This window comes from Coregonus lavaretus (assembly GCF_964263955.1).
Source record: "Coregonus lavaretus genome assembly, contig: SUPER_35_unloc_1, whole genome shotgun sequence".
NCBI lineage: Eukaryota > Metazoa > Chordata > Actinopteri > Salmoniformes > Salmonidae > Coregonus > Coregonus lavaretus.
The window spans coordinates 5835160-5849034 of NW_028167181.1; positions in this window are offsets into that span (position 1 = coordinate 5835160).

Consider the following 13875-nt stretch of genomic DNA (forward strand, 5'->3'; position numbering starts at 1 on the left):
GTGTAGACATACAGTAGAGAGGACAATCACAGTGTATACATACAGTAGAGAGGACAATCACAGTGTATACATACAGTACATTAATGTAGACTAGTTCAACATGACACTTCAGCCTCTACTGAAATTCCCTCATCAGTCTCTCTCAGCTGAGAGAAAAGGATTCTGAAAGTAGAAAACGGAGGAGATCAACTAAGACGACAGCAAAACCAACCCTGATCCTGGCTCTCCTAGCTTGTTTGAACACTTGTTCTCAGACAGTGCCACTGATGACTCCGTACAGGGCTACTGTAAAAAGCTGAGAACACAAAGACGGTACATAGAGAGAACTGTGGGTGTGGGGCGTACTTAATCCCTATGGAGACATACATAGTCTGGCCAGGTGTTTCCTCTCAGTGGCTCTGCGTGTGTGTGTGTAATGCCAGACCTTTGCACAACAAAGGTGACCAAACACACCCCCTCCAAAAACGTCCCCCTCCCAGTTTCTCTCTGTTTATAGGCCACAAAGAAAGGGACCGCCACTCTCCTCTCTCCACTACCTCTCCACCAAAACACACTACCAACCCGGGTGAAGTTTAAATAAATAACCAATTACCATTCCCAGAGTGGTTCGAACCCCCAGGAAGTCAGTCAGCCAGCCCAGCTCTCAGTGAAGTGTTAAAAATTGAACGTTTTATTGGCAGGATGGCCTTTAGGCCAGGGGGCTTAATGTAACGAAACCCAATTAATAAGAGAAGAAAGCCAGGCCGCCAGCGAGGGATGGAGGGAGGGAGGGAAAGGGGGAGCGCCACGCGCCCAGGGTAATGAGAAGTACGAGGGGAGCGGAGGAGTGAACGAACGAGGGGATAGAGAGGAGTAGAGGAGGAAATGAAAGCCTGCCCCGGAGAGAAATGTACATCCATGAACTGGAACCCCCCCCATTCCCCTGTCCTCAATCTCATAGCGTCAGTCCAATAGTCCAAGCCAGCTCGTTGCTGCCTGAACTAGTTATTCAGAAGTGTCCATCCATATTTAGAACAACCTTAGATTAACATTGACACCCGTTTTTTTTTGCCTTTCAGTTTAAACTTCTCCCTTTACATTTATTTGCATTGACCAAATCCCATTTTCAATGCTACGGTGATGTTGACTGAATTACAGTGGAAATCTAACACGTGAAGAACCAGTCACTCATCATAAGACCCCTCTTAAACAACAAACGCCACCAGGAGAACACACAAACACAGTACATTAATGCGCAGCGAGACGCCACGACGGGCGAAACGCTAAGAACACACAGCCTGCAAAACAAACACTAATGTACACACACATTCTACAGTAGAGACTCCCATGTGTACCCACCCCACCCACCTCCCCACAGCCCTCCTGCTCTGCCTGCATATGCAAACAAAAGGGGCCCAATTTACAGCTAAGTGTCATCTTTCCATATCACCAACAGAAGCTCTGAATAGGACACAGATGAATTAGGATGTATTACCCAACATCCTTGAGTTTTCAGATTGAGGATTCAACAGAGGCTGAATGGGGCTGAATAACCCAAACCATTGACCCTCTGGCTTCAAGTGTATTGCCCCAAGCAAACCAATCACACTGGCTCACACTCTCCTCTCATGAAGGTGCCAGTTGGGATAATGTGTGTGAAATAGGCCCGCTCTGATGAAAAGACCCAGGTAACATTTTCTCAAAGTGTAGAAACTCTGTTCTTTCCTTGTGTTTTGGGAAACTAGGCCATTAGAAGCACTGAGTTATAACAAGAACTCTCTATAGGGAAACACTTAAAAAGGACTATAGAAATGCTAGTCCCCGTCAAATGGGTTAAAAAGATTCACTACAGCTATATTGGGGGTTGGGCCAATGTTCTGAAGCTCAGTGGTGGTTGAGTTCTGTGAAAGTTGCGTTTGGGTTGTGTGTGGGGGATGGGCCAATGTTTTGAAGCTCAGTGGGGGATGTGTTGTGGTTGTGTGAAGTTTGTTTGAGCGATGTGTTGTGGGTGTGTGGGTGTTTGTGTGTATGGGGGGGGGGGGGGGGGCAATGCTGGGCCAATGTTTTGAAGCCTTCTAGTGCCTTGCCTGGTAGTTGTGTGGAGGTTGTCGGAGCGTTGTGTGAAGGTTGTCGGAGCGTGTTTTGGCAGAGCCCAGGGCACTGTGCAGGATGTTCACCTTGTGGCGGGGTGCAGGCCTCATTATCACAGCAGGACCTGGTCACATCAAAGAGCTGAGAAAAGGGCAAACATTCCACTGAAGTGCCACTGTCAGCAGGCCTGGCTACCCCCCACCAGCCTGACCAAGACCTGCAAGCGTGCTCACACACACATTTTTTAGTTACATATATAACGTAAATCGGCACTTCTCATGTACGAGCCCAGGCAGACACAGTGGAAAACCCCCACAATGAGTGAGTCACACGACTGACTGCAGCTCTTTGTCCTGGCAGAGTTTATGGGAGAGGGAGAACAAACTCTTCCACACACCCACTTCACCTACATTTCAAACAAAATTGTGATTGACCATCTAGGGATCCCCACAACACTTTTTTTAATCAAGTAACTTCTTTCGCCTATAAAATCAAAAATCTAGTGTAGTTGGCTACAATATCAGCTAAGATGACAGAAATACTGGTTTCTAATGAGGTGATGGAGAGAAATTGAACTCTAGAGACCTCTGGTCTGAATCGGGTAACCGGTAAAGCTGACCACAAGCAGAAGTTGAAGTTGTGCACCTGGGTCTGGCACCGCTCTTTATCTTTCTTATTGAATCAAAAACGGCAAGTCTCCGTCGATCAATTTTTAGCTACTACCCCACTGCTGCATGAACACACTGAATGGTTTATCATTAGAAACCTTTTGGACCGCCACATTCACAACAACGAATGCTAGCGAGCCAGGACCCTTAGAGGAGGCACACAAATGAAAACGCAGCACAAGCTAATGTTTAGCGCTCGCTAAAACCCAAGCCCGAGTCTCACGACACAATAACAGAAGGAGAGAAAGGAGAGAAAACCAACACAGAATGATGGGGGGAGAAAAAGTGCTGAGAAAGTCAGCCTCATGCGCCACGTTTTAGAAACCGAGGAACAAGAGAGGATTTGCCTGCTACACCTAGATAGTGTCCCCCCCCCCTCCGCTCTCAGCCAGGTATTCTGGGCATGAATGGCTGTCAGTTTGGATTTGGGAGCTCAGCGTTGAGGGGGGAGAGTCTGGCTGGAGTGGCGGGGGTCTTTGTGCCTGGCTCTACCTGTGGAGGAGGGAGCTGGAAGTAGCAGTCAGCTAGCAGTCCCCTCTCAAAGCGCTAGCTTGCTCCATGCTAACTAGTACCTAACATTTGATATTGAGAGCTGTAGGCAGGTAGCAGTTCCCCCTCAATATGCTAGGTTCATAAGAACTCCTACAGTAACCTAAAATCTCTTAGTGCAGTGGTTCCCAACCAGAGGTACTAGAACCCCTAGGGGTACTTGGCCTATCCACAGGGGGTACTTGAGAAGAATCATAAGACCATAGGCCTACTGGTAAAATGCACGAGGGGGTACTTCAGAGGTACTCCGGGTAGAGCAGAATTCAGTTGGTGGTACAGTAACAGGTTGGGAACCACTGTCTTAGTAGTCCTCTTTGACATGCTACCTAACAAACACTAGCCATTGAGGGAAAGGGTAGCTAGCTTAGCCATAGGGTCATGGAAGGGTGGTGAGAGCCAGTGGGAGGCAGATGGCGACAGGCTGGCGGGGAGTGAATGTTTACGAGGAAGGTTTGAAACGGCACGCGTCGAGGAGAGGAGCGCGTATCAGGGGTGAATGATTTGAATGGGAGTCGCTTGAGCTGGGGAGTGTACTGACCTAGTTTCACTCGTGCGCACACACACACACACACAACCTTGGGGAGGTAAACACTCTGGCACAGTGGTAGGTAGGGGATCTAATTCAATGACAACAGAGCAGGAGAGTGAGCCAACGGTGTGTCTGCTAATATATTTATATTATTAATCAAAAAAAGGCAGTGAAATATGATGTCCACACTCATGTAAAGGGGGGAAGTGTTGTATGCACACCTATTGTATATTAATGAATATTACTTTAAAAATAGTTTTGCTGACCGGCATTTTGCTCCTGTTTTAACCATAGCAACTCAGAGGATCCATTCTGCCCCAGAGCCATGACGCCTGTGTCCTAGCGGTCTTACATGTGAACTTCTGACCCCACAGTCACATGATCAATGGCCTTTTCACCTCAGCGCACCTCTGCTTTTTGAAGACCAACGCCTCTTAGCCGTCTACTCCCACTGGCTAGGCAGCTAATAGCCAGGTAATAGACTTCAGCAGGCTATTGGATTACCTATAGTGAGTCATTTCAGCTTCGTCGTGAAATATGAAGGATAAACTGACCTAAAGTCAGTCAATTTTTACAAAATTATATTTTGATAAAAAGGTGGAGGAGGTTTCTACATAAGGGGCTTTTATACTACTCCTCCTCTTACTCTCTAGCCAAGATATAGTGTTATAAGCCCAGTCATCGTTACTACAAGCCAAAGCATTAATCATTGTGGATCCGGTTACAAACCATTCTTGTCTTTTATAAAGTAATGGACAGAACTACAATAGGTCCGACTAGCAGCCCAGCTGTTGTTTAGGTACAACTCCTCGTTTTTAAAGGGTTAACCGGTGAGACACTAAACACCTGCTTTTCAGCCTGGAATTAGTCATTAAAACCCCACATTTTCAGCTTCTCTCACACACACACACACTCTCTTCAGATCTGAATGAAAACAAAGCCATTCTAAAAAGGCGTAATCCCCTCGGAACAAATGGCTATTCTCCACCCATGTATGACTCGGGCTGCGTCCTAAATGACTCCTTGTTCCCTTTATAGTGCGTTACTTTTTAACAATACCCATAAGACTGGTCAAAATTAGTGCACTATAAAAATCGGGAATAGGGTGCCATTTGGAATGCACCCAAGGGAACACTTCAGCCAACCTTTCCAGGATCAACCCAGTCACAAGAAAAGCTCCGCCCCTATTGGTTACTTTTGTGAGACGCTTTTGTAGAGACATAACACAAACCAAAACAACGACCGTGTTAAAACACGGTCCCTGACAACGGTCGGACCATTCTCTCGACCACCTCTTAAGAAATGGTAATCGTCTTACTTTGTCATGATATATTCAAATCCTGATTGTAAAGAAAGAAACTGCATGAGGCCAAGCCCAACACATGTAGCCCATTCATTCATCTGATACTACACTTGAAATAGATGCAGAATGACAACGAAATTAACACAACACAGCACGGTTATAATTCAATTCTATTTTCTGTGGCTCTTGAAATGAATGGACTTGTACAGTATTTCCTTTGTGTATCAGTCTCATTTTAGACTTAGTGGGGGGTAGCTATGTTCCCATCAGTCCAATCATCACTCTTTACACTACAGGGCCTATCTCGTATGAGCCAAATTGTAGTGTCTCTCTTCCAGCATGGCGAGAGATAGCATGAGACCAACAGAGATCACCAACTCATGAATAGCACCCCAATATGTAATTGCATTACACCATTACAATGCTCAAAACCTTCTGTGGTCTGAATATGGTCTATACACAGGAACACAAAGAAAATGCAACACTCCGCTGGGAGACTAGCCTAGCATTCATTCACACCTCTTTCCAGATCTCCTGCAATATCAGAGAGATGAATTAGCCAAAGCCAGGCTTGGTGCACCGTGGACTTTTATGAAGTCAAAGAATCTCGGTGAAACGTCTATGAACCTGTCATATCCCATCCGCTTTATAGCTGTCTATCTTTGTACGGAGCGAAGACCCTGTCTGTGTATAGGGTTCACATGAAGGGTGGAGTGGGATTGAGATTGAATAGCGATTGAAGAATCCCCATCTCCACCAAGGCGCCCATCTTGATTCCTCTTTTCTTGGTGGCGTAAGAGGGGGATAGGAGGGGGTTCATTTGCTTTTTCCGTCCCCTTTCATCTCAAAGATAGGTGCGTGGCGGGGGCAGAGGGGGATGAGGTTGGGGCTCTGGATCGATTTGATATTTGGATGCATTGTTTGATGACGGGGAGCTCAAAGCCGAGGACGTCCCTCTGAAGTCTCTCCTGACGGGAGACATGAAAAGTCTCACCTGGTTCCCCGAGCGAAACTGAGGTGGGTAGATTGGGCAGACAGACATACAGATGCCACACCAACTGGGCAATGTTTTTCAGTGTAGCTCCCTCTATTTTCTCATTTTAGATCTCAATCCTTGTCACATATAGCCTATTAATAATTATAATTCAAAACATGTATTTTCCAATATTTTCAATACAGAATAGCAAGACTCAACGCTTAGTTCCTAGTCAATATATATATATATTTTTTTTACAGTGACAAAGGAGTAAATCCAATCCACTCAGTTTCATTTATTCACCATTTCAGTCTTTACAAAACAAACGTCACTGACATCCATATTATCACTGGTACCCCAACTCTAGAGCTGGGACGATAAACCGAAAATGATCGACACTGACCAAACCGACCACTTATCGTGGACATTTTGCTGATATCGTTCATTATGATAAATAACCTATAGGGCCCTACTAGAGAAATGTGTTAAATGCTAATATGGGTGATTGTTAAAATGGGACAATTGAGCAACATTCAAAGTAGTAGTAATAGTATTTAAGGGTAATATAAAAACAAATTAAGAACTTAGGTGGGTGTTAATGTTATACACGTAATTCAGTCGATTTTTCGTAATATGGATTTGTCCATGTCGCCCAGCTTTACTCCACTCGTCTTAACACCAGTGTAAATCTAATGTCCTTAGTGTGTGTGTACATCCCCAGGGGAAAATCACAGCCTTCCCTTCCATCACCACCAGATGAAGATGATGATCAAAAGAAAATAGAGGAGAGAGAGGAGGGAGGAGAGGAGCACAGAACAGAACACAGCGTAGCTCATCAGATGAACAAACACATTCTTGCTGGATATCTTTATGGGTTTCATCACCCTGCATCAAGTGACTGCCGAGAACCAGCTAAACAAAAGACCTGTTTTCTTCTTCATGAGAAAGAGAGAATATCTTTCCCTTTAAATGAGGTCATCTGTTCCAATAATAGGAAGCTGGTATATTGCGATGTCTGTAAATTCTAGTGGTTACAGAACAGCAACCAGAATCAAATCGAGCAGGTAGCCATAATCACTTCCGAAGAGGCAAAGATTCACAACATTTCAGCATCGTTCCCCAACAAAGCATGACCCAGGACATTTTACATTTTAGTCATTTAGCAGACGCTCTTATCCAGAGCGACTTACAGTTAGTGAGTGCATACATTTTTCATACGGGCCCCCCGTGGGAAACAAACCCACAACCCTGGCGTTGCAAGCGCCATGCTCTACCAACTGAGCTACAGGGGACTTGCTGCTAAGTGCCATGATGTGGTGTGTGTTGCATACTGTAGCAGGGGTACGGTCCAGACCCATAGCAAGAGAGAGGAGAGAGCGAGGCAGTAGTCCCATTCTACTCTGTTTTCCTCCTCCCTCTGTGACCTGCAGCCATGCAGACTAGCTCTCCAGCCGCTCTCCTCTCTCCAGCCACGGCAAATTGGGTGCCCGGGGTGTGAGCCTGGGCCAAGCCTGGCATTTGGGGGCCATCCGAGGCGTCGGGCATGAGGGGTAGAGATATGGCACTGAAGGGGGACGGAGGGAGCAGCGGGGGGGGGGGGGGGGGGGGGGGGGGTGGTGAGGGGGCGGCACCAGGCACGAGCCCCAACACAAAAGGAACAAGGCTCATTAGAGAGACTGAGCTAGCTAGCTAGAGCGCCATGGCAATCACTGCCTCCCTCTCTACCCCTCCCTCCCTCTCCGCTCGCCTCAGTCAAATATGGCTACATCTGCAAGTGTAATCACTCCATTGTGCTCCGATTTTCTGCTCTGCTGGACGGCGGCATGGCGGCCTGCTTTTCAGCACCTCTCCCTCGCTCTCCTTCTTTCCCTCCCCTGTCCGTGACCCAGTGCTGACTTCTCCTGGCTGGCTGGCGAGGGCCAGTCAGTGAGTCTCTGAGATTACAGACACGTAGTCAGTCACTCAGGTAACAGAGTTACTAATCTGGCCCTGTTGAATTACACATAATTGCCTCGGCACTGTGATTGATTTCAGCCCTGGAAAGGAAAAGACGACCCCCCCCCCCCTCCCCCTTCCCCTCCGACACGCATACACCCCTCCTCCCTCTCTCCCTCTCTCCGGCGCTCCAGCGCGAGCAGCAGCCAAGACTCTCCAGCTAGTAGGAGGCTTTGAAGAGATCAAAGCCGAGGCCGGGAGCAGTTGCGCACCCTGGGAATACGGATACAGGGAGGCTCTCTCTGCTCCTCAGACCTATTTTCCAGCGTCATGTCGGATTGCAGCTGTATTGCATTTTGCCAGTTTTCTTAATGCTCTTGGTTTTTACTTTGACATCAGTGATTCCCTCCCCTCCTCCCCCCCTCTCTGTAGGTTTCTTCAAAAACAAGGGGGAGGAAAAAGAGGGAGGGAGGAGGATAAAGAAGGCAGGAGAGAGGGGAAAGAGAAATGTGGGGGGGGGGGCTGGAAAATGAGGGAGGAGAGAGAGACTGAGAGAAAGATCTACGGGCTGATTTTTTTTCTCACAACTCCATAATAGGGCAGTTCAAATGAGAAGGGGGGAGAATACAGCATTTGTTTTCAATTCCGAGGCTGATATGAAAGGAGCGGCAAACTTTTATGGGTTTCCCAAAAATTAAAGACTGGCTTTTTTCACCATTCAAAGAGCAGGGTGTTTTGTTTTTATAGCCGAGACCACACAAAATGAATTGACAGCAAACCCCTCCTCCTGTCCTCCCTAGCTCTGCAAGCTCAAACAGAAAGATGAGGGAAAAGGGGATACCTAGTCAGTTGTACAACTGAATGCATTCAACTGAAATGTGTCTTCCGCAGTGTGACCGCGAGCACTCTCACACTCAAGCCAGTATATGAACAGTATGTTTGGGAAATAGAGGAAATAAAAATGTATGCGGTCAATGTGTGCTAGCAAAAACAAAGAACAGAAAGAAGGGGGGGGAAAAGAGCTATATCCATCTATCAGCTTGGTTAGTAAAGCCTGGTGACGAGGCAAGGTGAGCAGCACAGACCCCTTTGTACAGTAACTATACCGGCCCTATACCCAACCTTCTACACTGAGGAGCATTAATCTTTCAGCGCTGTCAGACACACACACACAGAGCATGGGAGTCTCTTTAGCTCTCACACCCACCACAGGACACACAGAGAAATAATGAGCTTCTGAAAAATATGGAGGAGGGAGAAAAAAAACAAGAGTAACTTGATGGTAACAGAGCGGCTATTGATCAAGGCCGTCACACTAGGACAAAGTCAGGACTGTTCGCTGGTTCTCTCTGAACTAGAGCGCTGGGAGGAGTTACACCCAGTGTTTCACCCCTGCAGCTCCCATTGTCCCTGTCACAGTTACAGCCTGTTTACTGACTGAGGTACATGGCGGACAAAAAGCACCAAATATAGACCTGGTTATCACTCAACTAAAAAAAGGGATGATTTTATGATCATGTTACCACAGTGAGGTACTATTTGGGGGCTTTTGGGGACTACAAATAAAACTAATGGCATCAAAAGGGTTTTAGCTACACAACTTCAAAAGCCTCCCATTCATCTCCCGTTGTAGTGTGTCAATGTGGAACAACAACGTGTTTTGCTTGGCGTCTTAAATTTGTGGTGGAGTCAGTCTTATCAGCAGTGTTTAGGTGGTGGAGGGAGGCTAGGAGTTGGGCTCCGGTCCCTGTGAGCCGAGCAGAGCTCCCACAGACCGGCTTCAATAGGAGCCACGCAGCCTGGGGAGTGGAGGGACTTTCACCGGGGGCCCTTCTGACGGCCCGGGAGTCAAAAAAACAACAAGCTGGAGCGACGACAACCGACGCCACACAGAGACAAAAACAAAGCCACTATCCTCTCTAACCCTCCACTCCCACCCAAGCACACGCCTCTCCCCTCCTTTCCGTATCCCCTGGTGCTCATGAGGCAGGCGGTGAGGAGTGAAGCTCCCCCTCAGCAGGTGCTGTGGCTGGGGCCTGGCCTCGCCTGGGCAGGCTGGCTGGCTCCATGGAGCAAGCCATCTTTCCCTCAGCAGGATGTATGAAGGAGGGAGAAGAGAGGAGGACTAGAGTGTTGTGATGTCCTCAGCTATGATGACAGTATTGTTTTGATGAGCGCATGAGAGCACGTGAAATCAAAACTCTTATATGCACACACACACAAACGATACAATCTATTTTTTTACCATATTCCCACACTGCTCAGTTACACGTTTCATAAAAATAAAGAAAAGATGACATACTGTCCAACTAATCAAAACATGAGCGACCAACATACACAGACACAGATTCCTTCAGCGTGGAAACACGAATTCACACCCCGTTATGTGAATACTTGGTGCATCCTTGACTGGTATTATTTTGTCTTCTCATCTTACAGGGAGACCAAAAAAAAAAAAACACACCAGTCGTTTCAATTTAGAGGATAATTTCTCCCAGCTCCACTTAACAAGATGAAAGACTTTGATAAGGGGATTGCAACCACATGGAATCATTACTGTGGAGGGAACGCCATATGGAATAAATGTGTCAACCAGCCTCCTCGCCATATACCATACAGTACAGTAGTTTGATGCGCGCTCCGTGTCAATGAGACTGTTTATAAAGAGCTGAGACCCAGAAGCACAAAGGGTGGGAGGACGCTGGAGAGTGAGCGTTCTGTGAGGTCTATACACAGTGACACACCCTGCTGTTTGTCAGACCTGCACAGCAGATGACATCAATGCAGCAATGATCCTCTGATGGTCCTTGAAATGTAGCCCCCCCCTAAAGAGTAAAAAAAAAAAAACTTCAAATGATTTACTTTTTTGAAAATGTAATTTGGTCACAAAATACAGCAATATTGTTTATAGGCCAATTTTAGGCAACGACATCCAGCAGCAGACTCATACATCAAATAGATCCCAGCTGCTTCACAAATCACAACAAAACGCTGCGCTCGATTCAACGCCTTGAACCGCACTAAAACCCTGCAGACGTAGATAAAGAACTACACATGGCGCCACACGTTGCCGCAGACTACACTGCGCGTGGACATGGAGGGCTTCTGGGAAATGTAGTGTTCTCATATCAGGGATTGTTGCCGAATGGGGCCAGGGTTTGAGACCGTGAGGACAGATACACATGGCACTGGGGGTGACGAGGGGTACGTCCCAAATGGCACCCTATATTAGTGCACTACTTTTAACTAGTCCTATGTGGCCTGGTCAAAAGTAGTGCACCATATAGGGAATAGGGTGCCATTTGGGATGCAACCGAGAATAGGGGAGCGCGGTAAATCCCGTTAGGTAAGCCAGGGTTAGTGATTCCACACCGCAGAGCATGCCGCCAAGGAGATCCGTCACGTTCTCGCTGACATCAAAGGGGAACCACAGTCTCCCCCCACGGGCTCTCACACACCACAAGGACCCGCCACCAAGGGGGACGACAGGGGGAGGGAGGTATGGCCTGGGAGGGGCAGCAAATGGTTCCCTCAGCTCTCTCCACACCAAAAGCCCAGCTTAAAAATCAGCTATGGCGATTCCATCTTCTCCAACTGCTGCACTGACAGGCTGGAGACTGGATGCTTGGAGATCATCAACTTATGCTTGGAACGAGGTAGTGGATTCAAAGTTATAGTTTTAAAGTAAGGTAGTGTGTGAAAATGGCTTCCACTGTTGCAGGCTTGGTGGTTAAAAGTTGTCATGCTCAAATTCAGATGTTTCATGAGAAGGTGACAAAAGTTTAAACTATGACTGAATCAAGAGAGGAGCAGCATCCTTGTTTATTCAAACACACTAATCCTGAAGCTATACATTTGATACAATGACTCAAATAGCATTTCTCATTGACTCCATTGCACGTTCTATTTAAACGTTTATACAGTCAGAAAACAGAGGGGTTGAGTTAACGCACATAGGAAAGTGTTTGCTCGCTAATTCCTAGATTTTAGCCAGAGAGATGTGAGAGCTTGATGCCAAGCTGCCAGCCAATCCAGACATGGAACGTGTGGTCTTCGCAAAGACTTAACAGAGGCCAGAGTAAGGAACACAATCCCCTCTCTCTTCCCAGAGTTCTGTGCAGTCCGGCCCTCTGGCTATGGGAGCTGGAAATATGAGCCATCACACACGCAAAGTCACTTTAAATAATCCAATATGCAACAGTCAAACCTCACACGACCCTACCTCTGAAGACTTGAAGAACACACACACACGAGAACATATCACTACAGCTCTCACTGACACCAATATATAACTAGATAACACTTAAAACAGAATACTAAATGTATTTACATCACTAGGCTTCTAGAAAGACTAAATAGTGGCAGGCAAGGTTTTCAATGCAATTCCTCAGGAACAAACCACACCAACCAAGAGCCAACAAATACTGCTACAAAGTGTAAACTCTGTATTGACAATGTAATAAGCAAGTTAAAAAAAAACACTAATATGACACACTTTATCTGTTATAATAAAGATAATAATAATGCATTCATTTTCATTTCACCATGAAAGCTTTAGACCACAACTGCACTGCTTTCTTAAAATTACCCCATCTCTCCTTTCATATCTAAACCTGGACAACCACTTCCAGAGATGAAGGGATATCTAACATCCAACGGAGATCCTCTCTTCCTTCCATAAAAACACAGAACTTTATTGAATCAACTACACAGGGACAAGCCCCATATGTGCCACTGGTCATGGTGCCTCCACTACGCTAACCCCATTGACAGCTGAACTACTAAAAACCCTTCGTCCCTTCTCCATTTAAAGATGTAAAGATCTATCGCAACTCCTTAGAGGTACTATCGCTCACTCCTTGCTTCCCTCCCAAAGATCTGCTGACAATCAGTAACTCCGAACAGCTCTGTCAGTTGGGCCTCATGCACAGGAATGCCATGGTCAATGAAAATCAATCTAAACTGGAGAGGGGGATGAGGGAGAGGGAGGGAAGAAAGGGAGAGAACGTGCCTTTGATCTGGGTGAAAACTGATCCTAGGCCTGCAGATACTGTGGCTGCGGTGGTGGTGGCCGGCAGGCTTGATACAACAGGCAGCACACACATTTCACATCCAGTCAACAGCCAGGCAGCACACACATTTCACATCCAGCCAATCAACAGCCAGGCAGCACACACATTTCACATCCAGCCAATCAACAGCCAGGCAGCACACACATTTCACATCCAGCCAATCAACAGCCAGGCAGCACACACAGTTCACATCCAGCCAATCAACTAGAAGAGAAAGAAGAGAGGAGTTCTGTTCCAAAGTCCATGACTGCACCGCCATCAACCGGGTCCGTTTTACTGGATAAGTGAGAGAAATGTACATAAAATGGACTACCGTTTTATTGAAGACGGGGCGAGGGGGGAAATTTGGCAAAACAAAAAGCGGGCGGCGGCCACAGTAAATGAAAGTGGGGGGAAAAAACGGTCCAGGCAGCGAGAGGGGCCACATAACAGCAGTAATTTCCTTATTTAAACAAGGTTGGATGGAAGCCTCTCAGACCTTGAGATGTTATCCATTCCATAAGATGAAAAACAATTATATTGGAGCAGTAAATTGGCTGTAAAAACATCTATGGTCAGAGGACTCCTATACAAGAGCAAAGTGGGTGCCGCTGCCATGAGATCAGAACACCATTCACTTTGTATTGTCAGTCAGATTCACACAGTCGCTACACAGACTTCAAACCCTTCAAATTAATTTCATGATGAAACCAACTCAGACACACAGGCAGACATAAGCCAGAGTCTTTGGTCCTTGAACAATGCGTGTATGTCTGTGTCCTCTAGTCTATGTG